We start from the raw sequence: 13,460 nt of genomic DNA on the forward strand, positions 1-13,460 counted from the left end.
GTCCTCATCGATGGCCTCTGGATCCATCGCAATCTTGATCGCCTTCCTTGAAGTCACTCTCGACAACGCCACATAAAGCTGCCCATGTGCGAAGACCGGTGATTCCAAGTAGATACCCTTGTGGTGAATCGATTGTCCTTGGGCCTTGTTGATAGTCATGGCGAACGCTGGAACCACGGGGAACTGCTTACGCTTGAGTTTGAACGGGAACTCCTTGTCATCGTCCTCACTATAAAAGACGATCCGAGGAATGAACACCTTCTTACCCTTGAACGGCCCGGACATAATGCTGGCCTCGATGCTTCTGTCGCGCAGTGACACAACCCGAAGCCGCGTTCCGTTGCAAAGTCCTGCGTCGCTAGCCAGGTTTCTAATCATGATGATAGGTGTTCCTACCTTCAGAACAATCCTGTGCGGAGGGATACCGGAGAAGTTAAGAGAGTTTAAGAACTCCTGCTCAAACATATTTGCATCCGCGACCCCTTCGAGGCTGTCCACCGAGAGATACTCCTTCGTTTCACCCGACAGCCGTTCCGCAACCATGTCGTTGATACGCCGAACACTTGCATTTGTGGGGGCTAGTATGGCTCGCTCAACGAAGTATTCATCGGGTAAATTCTCAGTATCAACGCCCGGGTACACCGCATCTATGAGTGCGTTGACGTTGCGGACTCGTCGGTCTTCTTCAACTTCGTCCAAGTCTCGCTCGTGCTCCTTGTCCGCCGGAGGGAGTAACCTGAAACTTGGGGGAGGCTCCATATCCGCGTCTTCTTCGTCAGAGGTCATTTGTTGTACCCGTCGTTCTGGAATGATACACATGTCGCGTGGAAGGCAAACGTCGCCATCACCGATCTCATGGTTGACTGGGTAACGGCCTTCTCCAATTTGAAGTAAAAATTCAGAGAATTCCGCTAACTCAGCCGCACTGGCCGCGTCTGGGGCGGTGCGGACACGCATGTTCTCGGTTAACCGCACTTGACGCAAATGCTCCCATAGGGGCGAAGACTTGAAGCAAGCTTGAATCGTCTCCGCACGCGTAGCATCCTTCAGTACAGGTAGAATCTGGCGGTGATCACCGCTGAACACCATTACCTTTCCGCCGAACGGCTCCAGCTCGTTCTTCATAACATGCGGAAGCGACCTGTCAACAGCCTCAAAGCAAGCTCGGTTCATCATCGGCGCTTCGTCCCAAATGATCAAACTCGCGCTACGAATCAATTCGGCTTTTTGGCTCTGCCATGAAAGGCTGCACGTCGACGTCTCTGTTAGTTTGAGGGGAATCCGGAACGTTGAATGCGCGGTATGACCTCCAGTTAACAGAGTGGCTGCAATCCCACTCGAAGCAACCGCGATGGCAACCTTACGTTGCATCCGAACGTGAGCGAGTATTTGCTCGAGTAGGAACGACTTTCCTGTTCCGCCCGAACCATCCAAAAAGAAAAGCTTCTCTCCTCTAACCGGTCTGCTCACAGCAGCAATAACTTGGTCAAATATATCCCTCTGGTTGCTGTTCAAGTGGTCTGCCTGCTCCGCAACATGCTCCAGCTCGTTTTGGGGGTACGCATCAATCTCTTGCTGGACAACATCAACAGACGCTGTATCCGGGTCGTCAACTTGAGCAGATACATCGGCGTAATCGGCTAGCAGAGGAAGGCCGTACATGTCGAGGGACTTTTGGTTCGAAACCAAGTTATCAGCCAAATTATTCAACGCCTTGTACTCCGTCAATCGAAGACGCACCTGCTCTTCGCGTACATTATGCAGGTCTGCGTCTCTTACCTCAATGATTCGTGCATAATCCTCAGACATATCCTTTTTGAACCTGTCCCATAGATCTTTGGCATTACCAGGCATGGAGTAAACCAAAATGATGCCGAAGGGTTGGCGTAGCTGGTACGGCATCTTGACCTCGGCGGCTTCGCGTAAGCAATGTATCCACTCGTCGTCATTTTCCAAATACCCAAGCGCCAAAGCGGCTTGCTGATTTGTAGGATGCTCCGTACCATCAACCGTTCGAAAATTCGCAAAGGATTTAGGCGAGCGTCGGTTACACAGGAGGAGTCGCAAGTAGAAGCGTTCCGGGTCCTGCGGAGATACGTGTACCAAGCGTCCCAGAGAAGCAACGTACTTCTTGTACGGTTCCCACGTCTTGTGTTTCGTCCACCTGTATTTCCGTGGTACATCCTTGTACAGTAGATTTGCCGTAGCTTCTGGGCTACGTGCGCACAGCTTGAAAACCTCCGTCAGCATTGATCTGTCCCCGCGGTTAATCAAGTTGTGAAGCTGGGGGGTCGTCGCTTGGTCGCGATAAGCAACCATGCTCATTCTTTCCAAATGAATAGGTAGCGTCACAACCGAATGTGTTGATCCTTGTGTTGGATGCATGAATAGCCGCATGCAAGCTTCTACCGGTGAAAAATATACCTCCCGAGGAGGTACCGAAGAATTTCGTTCGCCCGAATTTCGTCGCCTTCAATCGTGATTGTCGTCATGTCCGAGCCTTTGTGGACGTACTTGTAGATGTACTTGATGGCCTTGTTCGTGGCACAAACTTCGACGTTGATGTGGCAGTTGAATTTCTGCGACAGAAACGGATTGTAGGGGACCACCCATTGATTGATGGTCGCGTTGTCCCATACTTTTCCCTTATGGCACAAAATTCCATCCGGACGGCGACCACGCTTGTACGTGGGGTATTTGTCGGGGGTCATCACCGTTTCGTCCGCGAGCGCCTTTGGAAACTTCTTGGAGCACCTTCTGTTCTTCATGCACGGGCAGTTCGGGTTCTGTTGACCACAGGGTCCATGCAGCATATTGGAAATCACCGTATCGTACAGCTCGGGGTACTTCTCTTTATCCGGGAGCTCAGCGGACACCAACTTATCGACGTCTTCCTTGGTAGTGGGCTTGTCCTCCGGATGCAGGATAAGCAGTATGTGGGCGTGGGGAAGACCACGCTTCTGATATTCCACTACATGCACTCGAGCGGCTTGAATCCTCAGCACACCCTCATCGAGATCCTTGTTAAGAGCTTTTAATTTCTCCATGAACACGCGAGCCACGATGTCCGGTCGGTCGGATGCTTTCTCTCCACGGCGTAAGTTTTCCTTGATCTCAGGCCAGTTCGGGTTGCATGTCATCGTAATGAACAGGTTCGGGGCTCCTGTTTCACGGACGATAGCCATGGCATCCAAGAAGCGTTGGTACATGTAGCGGGGCCCACCTGTAAACTTCGGAGGTATGATGATCTTGCGTCCAACCTCACCCGCATCTGGCTCCGCTGACTCCTGCTCCGTATTATTCCCACGGCAAGTCCTACGTATGGCCGCCTCGTCGTCAGCTGCCATTCTGTGGATTTCAACAGACTCGCCACGCAACGCGTCCGTGAGCCCCTGGAGGGTTTCCAATCGATACTGGAGCTGGTTCTTCTTGATGAAGCGCAGGCGCTCTTGTTCGCATTTGGCCCATTGGTCAACGCAGTATTGCTGCGTCAGTCGCCCACCGCGCAGGATAAGAGAATTACTAACCGTCCGGTCGTAAAGCAGATACGCCTCATATTCCCGAACGGACATGGTTAAGAGGTCACCGTGGCGATCGACGGGATTACCAACGTACGGGATATCGTAAGTCCAGCCATTCTCCCCGTACGGAAAGAGTAGAGGATACTGCAGCGGGTCATAGCTAACGCTCGTCTCGAAGATGCGCTTGAAACCTCCTCCTGTCGTGTGTAGGATAATATCCCGATGCTCAGCCGCGTTTGTGTCGATCACAACGGCTGCCACCTCTGATGCCGTTGGGGTATTATGCGTACCCGGGTTCGCATTCCGTGTGACGTGCAGACGCAGCTTAAGGTGATCCCCCTCCGGAAGAAAATTACTCAAGGCTAACGACGGATCATGCTCATCAACGTCTTCCCCTGCCGCTCGGCGTCGCTCGTGCTCCCTGATAGCTGCTGCATACGCATCCCAGTCACGATCTATCAAAAATCTACGCGCGTTGATAAATTCTTGTGTGTACGGATTGTGCGCCACCATCATCTGGTCAATCGTTTCCATGACGGCGCGATCGAGGCCTTGTGTCATGTTCATACGGCTTCGCACACGTGCATCCATGTCTGGATCGTTAAAGTAAACTTGGGCATACATGGAGCGACCGAAGGTAGGAGATAGTAACGATCCCATGCGATGGCACACTGACCCTTGTACACGGAAGTTGTAGACACCATTCCGTGTCACGCTTTCGTCAGCGTTAAGAGGCCGAGATCGCGAAGCTCCCATGGACGTGAATGCGAATACGTTGTTGTAGGCTCGGATTGACCTCATGAAAGTCGGGTTCTCGAAAAGTGTTAGAAGCGCATCAGGTGCTGTTCGCGAAGTCGGAACGAACACCAGTCCGTTACGACAGCAGCATCCGTCTGTCTCTTGCGGAAACTTCCAAGCGTTGCAGTAGTGACAAACTCGCTCGTTCTCCCCGTTGTCGTCCGTGTAACGCGTAAAGTAGTGGCGGCCCCCGGAGACACTGGAAGGGTAAAAATGTTCGTGGTAGGCGAGGCCCTTCTTATACTGCCGAGACCGCCTGCGAAACCGCTCTTGTTCTTTGCGATGCTCCCTTTGTTCATCCGTCATGGCTTCCCTTCGCTCTCTGTGCGCGGCTGCGTTTCGCTCACGCTCTGCTTGACGCTGCTCATCTGACATGCCTTCCCGGCAAAAATCGTGCTCCACTGCATCGCGAATCCTTGCATTTTGACTGGCCTCCTCTGGTCTTGTGGCTCTGTGGTTGGCTTGCGCGTCGCGGCTATATGCTCGATGACCCGAGAGGTCTTCTGGCTCCAGTCTATCCCGTCGCACCCTCGCTTGTTCGGCATTTCGGTCGCGGTCTCGAATAACCTGGGATTCGGATCTGTTAGCTCTGCGTATGCGCTTCCTCTCCGCGTCTTTCTCTCGTGCCCGTTGTTTTTGGGAGCTCGTCATAATAGCTCGCCTGACGCGGGCTCTTTCTGTATCACGCGCAGTGCAGCTGCTGCGCTATCGTTGACCGGAGGTCCGGACATTCCAATCTGAAATTCGTGGGTATCGTGTAGCCCCTCGCAACGCGTCTCCTCCTCAAACCGTCGTTGATGCTTTGCAGGATCATCGTCTTCTGTCTTCTCCTCACGCTCTACCGCCGGAGCAGATACTCTCCTCTGCTCGGATTCAGTTGGTGCTGGTGCTTCTCCTAAGTCGAGCTGCTCCAACTCTTGGATTGCCTTGCGATAGCGCACCTCTGCTTTACGAAGCCTTTGTTTACGGAGCTGCCTATCTCCTCGGTTCCAGTTGCGTGGGTGAAGCGTTCTCCTGCCGCGCTCGTTGTACACGCTTATCTAGTTCCTCTCGGGTAATTCTAGTCATTGTACACATTGAGTCAAGTTAATGTACACCAAATCCCGCTACACAGTTGTTAGGAAACCTTTTTCTTTTCCTCGGGGCTCTTGCCATGTCCTCGTATCTTGAACTGGACTGTCGCCTGATTTAGATAGAACAAATCATATTGACAGTTAGACTCGAAAGTCTAAGTGTACTGGAAACTATGCTACAGCTACTTCATGAATATAAGCACCAGAACATGGACACGGTAGCTTAAGCAACGCAGATATTGGAATAGAACCCCGAACTTTCCTTTCCAGCACTAATCCAGAAGCCCTCTGTTAATAGAACACACCACTGTCATTTCCATCCCGGCTCCTCGGATTACAAACAACTTAGGGGTATCGTCACTCCAGGCGGCTTGTTGGTCCAGTCAGCTTTTGCTTAGGCCCTCCCCTTGGCCGACGTGTTACAGCCCTCAGCTCACGGTCCGACGGGTCCAAATTACCTTGCACGGCTGTGGACCAAGCAGCTGTACATGGTAATTCAGACGCCGCATCGCGCTGTTGTCTCTTGGGTACGTCAAAGCTTTTGCCTCATCCCTGTTGAGTGGTTGCCCAGGTCTGTTCGATACCGTCCAGCCCTTCAGGTCATGTCAGTAGTTTGCGCAGGCGCCCTCCGTACTTTGTACGTGAAGTCCACCGATAGGCCCTGGGGTCTCTTTGACGACCTTCCTTCTCTCCTCAGCTCTCTCCAACGCGCTTGAAAGGCCATTGTATGCCAACGGGGGAAGATTCTAGAATGCGTGGCAAACTAGCGGCGCGCAAATGCACCTCCAATCGTTGATCTAATTGTGTGGCGCGCACTTCTACCTGAGGCTTCTTATTTTTAGAAGATCAAGATCTTGCAGATCTCAGTTGATCTGAGTGGAAGATACATGTGCTAAAAACAAAAAAAAACTTACCTCCCCCTTTGACTTGAAATTTGTAAACGCACATACAAAAAATACGACAGAAATCCTTTTCGTATCTAATACAGGATAAGCGTTTTCAGGAAACGTGTCTAATACAGGCTCTCGCGTTGGGGGGGGGGGGGGTCAATGACACGTTTGATGTCAGTAAGCCCACGCCGCCGCTAGCAGCATCTCATGACCTTGACGTGTTTAGAATTGTGGCGGTGCTCAGAACGGCCGAGAAATAAACGAGCAGCAGCCGTGTTGGGATAAGTACTCGTAGAGCTTCTCTTTTCTTGCGTATAACTGATAAACATCCAAATTGTACTCGAGAAGACTACTCCATCAGATCAGCCCCTTGAACGGGCAACTTTTGTCCATGGTACTTCCTGTCATCTTACTTACTTTATGCTCTAGCCCTAGCATTTGTTTATTCAATCAGATCACATAATTTTGTGCCATGGCATGGCGTGATTAAGAACTTTGTTTGTTTAATTACGATGTTTGATTATGCCAAAAACTGTACTTTTTTGCTTTGGGGTCCTCCGATATACTACATGTAGTATAATATATGTAACCCTTTCGGGATTTCGTATTTTTTATGCCAAAAACTGTACTTTTTTGCTTTGGTCCTCCGATATACTACATGTAGTATAATATATGTAACCCTTTCGGGATTTCGTATCTTGTTCGCTTAGATCACTACGATGTGTGATCTTTTGGGCTGGGAGGATCTACCGGTATCTAGTTAGAAGATCATGATTACGATGATTTGGTGGGGGTCAAACAGTAATCCAAATGTTTGGCGGGCTGGGGGGGGAGGGGTCTGAATAAAAATTTCAGTATCTCTAAAATCAGTATTTCTTAATAAAAACACGGATTACTGCAACTTTCTTTAAAATTATAAATATGATATTGCTCCAATATTTCCAGTATAATTTACAAAAGTAGGCTCATAGAAACTTTAGATGCCTTACGAAACAATTGGACGTCTTAGCGCCGTATCTTGATGTCTGTATTGCCCATACTATCTCTTAGCTATGAATCTGATAGCCAATCATTATCTCAGAGTCCACAAACAAGCAACTTGCAATGATCAACGGAGGTATTCTTTCAGCTGCAGAAGCTGCAGAGGTCAAGCGATTCGAGATCTTAAGCAGTGGTAGCAAGAGGAAGACATGCAAGGAAGATTACGCGACGCATAATCTTCGTGCTGGTCCAAGCAAGCGCGCTAAGCATGGAGGAGACAGTGGTGATATTACATCAAATGCATGCGAGCGATTATTCTCGCAGTGGAAGCTGGTGCTTACACCTCAGCGGACATGCATGTTGCCTGCTAATTTTGAGCTGATTATGTTTGTGCATGCAAACAGGGGATTTGACGAGGTTAGTTTCAGCTGGAAGTGACGCAGAGGTGTAGCCAATACTGCAAAACTTACTGCAGTTTTTTTATTGGTAATTGTGAAATTTCCCTTTTTATTATTGCTCTGACCCACCGTCAATCTATCGCCCTAGTGGAGTGTGTTCTACGTCCTTCCGTCGGCGGCTAGGGTTCATTCATGTAACGCAAATACGCGCGTTCTACTGGCTGCCTCGATTCGCTAAACTTGCAATATGTGGTGTACATTTTAAATGTGGACTGCACATCGTACTTAATATACCGCTTAAATTTCATTATTATTCCTAATTATAGCTGCAGTTCGCCACCTCACGCTAAGGGCGCTGTCTCTGTGCGGGTTAATTTCCATTTTTAGGCTTCGCCGACGTGCACACACGTATTTAATGTTCTTAGAAGCTGGTAATGGAATTTGTAGAACCTGGTAACGCACGTTTCGTCTTAAATAGTCGTTTTAGTTATTATAGCAAGCAAATATGATAATTTGAGATTCGTAGTACTTTTATAATAGTTTTACCTACACAATTGTTTTGCATATATTAAAGTTTTTATTTTCATTTTTTTCTTGCAATCTTAATAGTAATAGTACAAGTAGCTTATATATATATATTAGATACATATTTATTAATTAATTTTAGCTACTAGAAACTATTAAAATGTGGATATAGTTGGTTTTCTACACCCACCCAAACCACTCCGCCGCCGTGGAAAAAGGACGTCTTCCTTTGTATTTGCGTGTATGTGCGACACTTAAAGAATGTGCGCACTTTCCAACATGATACGTAGCATACATTCAGGACTCTGGGAGCCGTGTTTCTGGTTAAGTTAGCGCACAGGCACGTGATTATACAAGAACACGAAACACGGAGGAGCACCGAATCAGACTATGTACATAATTCGATAGAAGGAACAACTTGAAATACGGAAGGTCACGGACGATAAAAGGAGAGGCCACTAAATTGCATGCGAAGCACGCAGGCACGAAAAACGGAGCGACCGGAAAATACGACAACGGGCCAGAGCTGAAATAACGACACAAGAACGGGCCACGGAAGAGTGCGCACGTTCACAGTCACAGTAGACCACGTAGCTGTGCGAGTGCACGGAAAGGGGTTCTTCCACCACGAGTTACTACGAAGCACGGCCGATGGCACGGGGGAGCATAAGCGGGAAATCACTGAGCGCTGGGTACGATACCAGGCAGCCCTGAGCTCACCTAGCCACAGCACACGATAATACGGTAGCTCACGATAGATTGGACGACTGACAAACCTCAATCCAACCCTATAACACTATAACACGACAGCATGGACGGTGGGCTAAGCATTAAGCAATCGGAGAGCACGCAGCCACGCGAAATCACCGAGCCACGGAGCACGACACCAGTGAAGAACCTGAGCTCCCCGAGCCACGTTTCATGATAGCAGTGTACAACCTGAGCTTACCGAGGCCACGGGGGATAATAGTACATTAGAACTCGATTGCACGGACGGCGGACCAACCACGAAATACACGGGGGTGCTTGCGGTGACCACGATTGCACACAACGGAGCACGAAGCCATTGTAGAACACGTTAACATACGAAAAACGTAGATAAACTACGCGAATACGATAGCATAGGACACCACAACCATCCCGCGATTGCATGATAGGGCGAGATCGCGGTCGATGAAGCCACACTAGGAGAGCACGATACGGGGCGACGGAACAACATGACTGCATGGGAGCACCAAACCACGGAAAAGCACCCTTCGGCTAGAGTACCGGCGATGGGAGTCCAACGGCCACAAAAGACCAGCTACCACAAAACCACGTAAACGAACAGGAAATAGCTAGCAGCCACGAAACCGGCCATACTAAACAGCATGAACCCAAAAGAAAGCCACTAACCAGCATGGACCACCGGTGAGCAGGGAACTACGAAGCCAGGAAGGACACGGAACAGCGCGGGTCATTGAAGAACATGACATCCAATCTGTAGAACGGGGTAGCGGAAGCGTACTAAAACCACGATATTATACGGGTCCACATAAAACTACGGAGTAGTAAGTGATTAAGTACACGAAGCCACGATATACTGGGGTGAACGACGCTCACACAAAGTACGCGACACCAAGAAGCACTTAAATTTGCGGCCACCTCATCTCCAACAAACCATGCGACTCCGCCGCGTAGCGTCGGCGGTCGGCTAGTCCTAAAGTATGAATGCTAGCACGGTGTCTGTCCGTCCGTCACACGAAACGCTCAGGTTTTTGAGCTTTATCATTGGCTGTTGAGCCGAGCGAAGGCGGCTCTAATTGGTTAAAACTAAATTATGTAGCTTACATCAGTAAATTCATGTGGTCCACAGAGCACATATGGAGATTTGCACCAGACTATCCATTATCCGATGGCAGCATCGTTTAAATACTACGAAGTTTTAATTTGTTATATTTTAATATGGGATGTTGGTATTACAATTTGAGTGCTACTTATTCTCAAATGAAAAAGCCCCTAAAGAAGCTTCCTATGCTGCAAGGTGCTTAGCGTACACGTAGGAATGCATGTTTTCGAGGCGATACTATAATATACGTAATACTATGTTCTTAATAATCTCTGCAAGTTACAATGACTAAAATAATAGCTACAGCTGTTTTGCTGTAGAAACATTAAAGACATATCTGAGTGTGAAGTAACTGACTGAGCTGCCAAATCGTAGTACATGTACGACTGAAGCTGGCCGTAAAAGCAACGCTGTGCTAATAAACGTTGTCACTTGATCCATAATGATAGATAGTTGTATATTTAACAAAATGAACTCATATGTGTTCCTGCTGTAAACCATTGTTTTCTAAGAGTTGTTAAGACAACAAAATCCGATACTACTTTACGGACGGACGTGTCGCCGTCAAGCGCGTAGGATACGATTTAATTGGAGCGGTAAGACTGCAATACAACACGAGAGGTAAAATTATAGTTGGTTAAGTAGACCCTATAAAGAAACGTCAATAACCTTGGAGCCTTAATGACGTCCAATAATCCTGGAATCATCGTTAAATTATCAAATAGAAAACACTACCGTCAGCAGCAATAGCAGCAAGGCGTCTTGCGACACAATATCCAAATGCTTCAATCATAACTGGCACAGATTCGAGTGCTAATTCTGAATCGGCACAAAATGAACGCCGCATACATTAAAAATAGTACTATTTGAATATATTTTTAGCTCTCATTGAGCTTGATATGAGAAGTGAACAGTCTTTAGTTATTAACAAGGTGAAATAGGCAGTACAAGCAGGTAAGTAGTGCAAGCTGGACAGGCCAATACTATCGTTTGCGCGGATGTGAGCTAAGTTTCATAGCGGCTCAGAAATGGCCCGTGATATCGAGCACGACGCAAGGCTAAATACATTGTGTGGCGTTTGTCGACATGCTATTTGAAGTGCAGATGATTATGACAGTGATAGCCAACAATAATAAAGAGACTGTGTCAAGATCACTACATGTAGAATAATCTTTTTTTAAGCATGGTAAGTATGATGCTAGGTGCTCAGGTTTGTGTAGGAATAATTGCACGATTACTGGGAGCTCAGCATTTTGTGGCAAATGGTCTAAATTAAACCCAAATTTATGACATTAAAGAAGTCGATTTAGGCACATTGGGGCTCACGGTTTTTTTTATTAATTATCCACCCGACGTGCACACACATACTATATCGTCTTAGGTCCTGGCGACACCACTCGATCGCAGTTTAGCTAAGTAATAATTCAATGCTTCGAAATAGTTTGTTTAACGGTAAGCGCTCCATTATCCAATGGAACGCTTACCTCCCATGTGCTCGACGTGCCGGGCGGTCATTGTGCAACCCCCGCTCGAGCCAGACGGTCTCGGGCTGCAGCTCCGGCTGTGCGCCTGTTGCGAACAATTATTTCCATGGGATGCATTCGCACAGGGCGAGGCTCGAGAGGGCACTGCGAGGTGCCCGCAGGTGCATCACGTGCGCCTCTTGTTCATACAGCCAGGCGTCTTGGTACCGCCCACGCGCACCAGCGCCGAAGCCAGTCACCGATTCGCGCCAACAAAGCCTGGCCTTAGTTGCCGCCACTATGCCCCCCCCCCACAGCCACCGCGGCGTGTAGTCCAGGAGCACATTAGTTGCCGCCGTCGTCGCTGGAAGCCTCGCCAGCGCAACAAGCCGCGTAATCATCAAAACACGGATTGGCTAAAACTAAACGTTTTCCATTGGTCACAATTACTTCGTATTTAGGTGCGTTGTATGGGAGCTTAGATGAGGGCGTGAGCCTAGGAGAAGGTGCGAGCTTATCTGACTTGATTTGTAGGAGTGAGAAACAGTATGTATGATGCGAGGGAAACATAAACGGACACAGAGCTACAGAGCACGGACGCGGACCGACGCAATTATCATGTAAAACTATGAAAGCATTAAGAGCCACGGACGCTGTTAGAGTGTTTACCTAAAACTGTGCTTGAACACGTAGCTGCTAGAGAGCACGGAAATAGATTCAGCTACGATACAGCACGGAATAAGACGAAGCACGTAAAATACGAAGCGCAAACGACAGAACAATGGTGACACCACAAGATAACTAGATAGTATGGTCTGGGCCACTCAGCCATGGGAGAACTCAGCCTCGGAGCTATAGACGGAAAATCACCGAGCCGCGGAGAACGATACCAGTGTAGAACCCGAGCTCCCCAAGCCACGGACGACGATACTACATGAGAACACGATTGCAAAGACGGCAGACCAGCCACGAGACTACGGAGAACACACTATCGTGGACGGTGGACCTACCGCTAAACCATGGAAAACAAAACAGCCACAGGAGTTATATACAGGATCGCCGAGCCACGTAGCACGAGACCAGTGTAGAAACGGAGCTTACCGAGCCACGGAGGACAGTAGTAAATTAGAACTCGATTGCACGGACGGCGGACCAGCCACGAAGTACACGGGGGGGGGCTTAAGGTGACCACGATTGCAAGCCGTGAAACACGGTGTCATTGTAGAACACGATAACACGGGCAACGCAGGCACTACACGAGCACAATACCATAGACACCAAAGCCACACCGCGATTGCACGATAGCGTGGCAGCGCGGTCGACGGAATCTCACCAGGCGAGCACGATACACGGGCGACGGAACAACAGGACTGCGTGGAGGCATCAAACCACGGTATAGCATCCTTCGGCCAGACTACCGGCGATGGGAGGTCGACGGCCACAAAAGAGTATGTACCACAAAGCCGATGCAACCCGCGTAGACGTTTGAGAACAGGGTTTAGTTAGTAGCCACAAAAGAGGCCGTACTTAGTATAGCATGAACCCAAAAGAGATGGCGCATAATCACTAAGCAGCATGGACCACGGGTGAGCAGGGAGCCACGATGCTAGGAAGAACACGGAAGAGCGCGGGTCATTGAAGAATATGACATGTAACCTGTAGTGCCGGGTAACGGAAGCGTACCAACCCACGATATTGTACGGGGCCACATGATCCAACGAAATCGTAAGTGGTTAAGTACACGAAGCCAGGACGTACTGGGGTGAACGACGCTTACAAAGCACGCGACACCAACAAGCACTTAAACTTGCGGCCACCTCATATCCAACAAACCATGCCACTCCGCCGCGTAGCGGCGGCGGCCGGCTAGTCCTAAACTATTAATGCCTGCCCGGTGTCCGTCCGTCTGTCACACGAAACGCTCAGATTTTTGAGCTTCCCCATTGGCTGTCGAGCGGAGCGAAGTGGCTAAAACTGGATTAT

Source organism: Phytophthora infestans, genomic scaffold (genome assembly GCF_000142945.1).
Source record: "Phytophthora infestans T30-4 supercont1.16 genomic scaffold, whole genome shotgun sequence".
NCBI lineage: Eukaryota > Oomycota > Peronosporomycetes > Peronosporales > Peronosporaceae > Phytophthora > Phytophthora infestans.